The sequence below is a fragment of the Corylus avellana genome, chromosome 8, assembly GCF_965113065.1.
Source record: "Corylus avellana chromosome 8, dhCorAvel1.hap1.2, whole genome shotgun sequence".
NCBI classification, from domain to species: Eukaryota; Viridiplantae; Streptophyta; class Magnoliopsida; order Fagales; family Betulaceae; genus Corylus; species Corylus avellana.
In genome coordinates, this window is record NC_142497.1 from 16880721 (window position 1) to 16882606 (window position 1886).

Here is a 1886-nt window from a genome sequence, read left to right on the forward strand (position 1 = left end):
CCGTGGTCGACCTCCTGTCATCCAAATCCCTTGCATAATCTGCATCTACATACCCGATGACTGACAAATCACTTTTCTATCTGACAAAATTGATGCCATACTCTGCAGTACCTTTCAAGTATCTAAAAATCCAGTTGACTGCATCCCAGTGTTGTCTCCTCAGATTCACCATGTACTTGCTCACCACACAAGCTGCATGAGCCAAATTTGGCCTGGTACATACCATAGCATATATCAGACACCCCACTGCATTGGCATATGGGACCTAAGACATGTCTTTAGTTTCTTCAACTGTCTTTAGACACTGTGAGGTAGTCAAACGGAAATGATTCGCCAAAGGTACATTCACCGATTTCGCATTCTCCATGCCAAACCTCTCCAACACCTTCTTCACATTGTCGGCCTGAGATAGCCACAATCTCTTAGCATCCCTGTCCCTACAAATCTCCATCCCAAGAATCTTCTTGGTTGTGCCCAAATCCTTCATGTCAAATTCTTTACTCTATAAAACTTTCAGTTTGTTGACCTCCACTATACTCTTAGCTACAATAAGCATATCATCCACATACAACAACAAAAAAATAAATGAGCCATCATCAAGGCTCCTCACATAGACACAACAGTCATACTCACATCTCATGGAGCCAATTCTAATCATGTAGGAGTCAAACCGCTTATACCACTACCTTGGAGATTGCTTCAGCCCATAAAGTGACTTCCTCAATTTACAGACCAACTACTCCTATCCAGGTTGACTGAACCCTTCTGGCTGCTCCATGTAAATTTGCTCCTCCAAATCACCATGGAGAAAATTTGTAATACCTCAACTTTTTAAACCGTTTTAAAAAGAATTTTAAACCCTTACTCAACAAATAGCCTTCTAAATTAGCCCTAAACAAAAACCTTAAGTCATCTCAACATAACCCAAAGCCCTCACACTTACCATAAAGCCTTGAAGTCAAACCCAAACCTACCATTTCTGATCGTACGTACGCCTAGGGAACTAGACATACGCTCTTGTCCTTAGTAGAGGACATACGCGTGGAGACCACCAGATGTATGCTCTTGTCCTTAGTAGAGGATGTAAGCGTGTGGACCACCAGACATACGCCAGGGGACCACAACGAACATATGCTACTTTTTGGAAAACCCCTCAATAATACCCAAAACGTACACTGAACCCTTTTACCCAATGTGTAATAGTACCAGACGTATGCCCTAATAGTAAAGGACATCTGCTACATTTCAGAAGAGTTGGTAGCGCCCTCAACTTTTCTGGCCTATAAATACCACCCCTTCAACACCCTTTGAAGCTAACATTTTCTCCCCCAGGCTCTCTATAACCACCTTATAGGAGTGCCTTGTGAGTTTTGAGAGAGAAGAAAGGAAGCTTGTGTTCTTGCCAATTTTGAAGGTAATCCCTTGCCCGCTTTATGCTGTCACTACTATTTTATTAATGTTATGAGTCTCAAAAGATGTTTACTCATTTCCTTACAAACCAAGAATGTTTTCAAAAGAGTTTAAACAAGCCTTCGACCCTTTATATTGCATGTTGGTTGAGTTTTCTTACAATGCATGTGTTTATTTAATAGCCTAGAAGGAGTTATAGTAGCCTCAAGATCTCATAGGAGTGTTGAAACCCCATTAGGAGCTTTTGGCCGAAATGACTACTCACTGACCTGACGTACGCTCCTCGAGCCCGGATGTACGGTTAGAAGGCTAGACATTCACCTTAGCCCCATTTGTGAAGCTTAGGCCTTAGCAACCCTTTATATTAGGTTAACCTAGTATTTTACTAGTAAGGGTCCTCTAGAACTGCGCATAACAACGTGTCGTTTTGCGTTATAGTAGGATTTAGCAATGTTGAAGGATTCAAGTGATCGTAC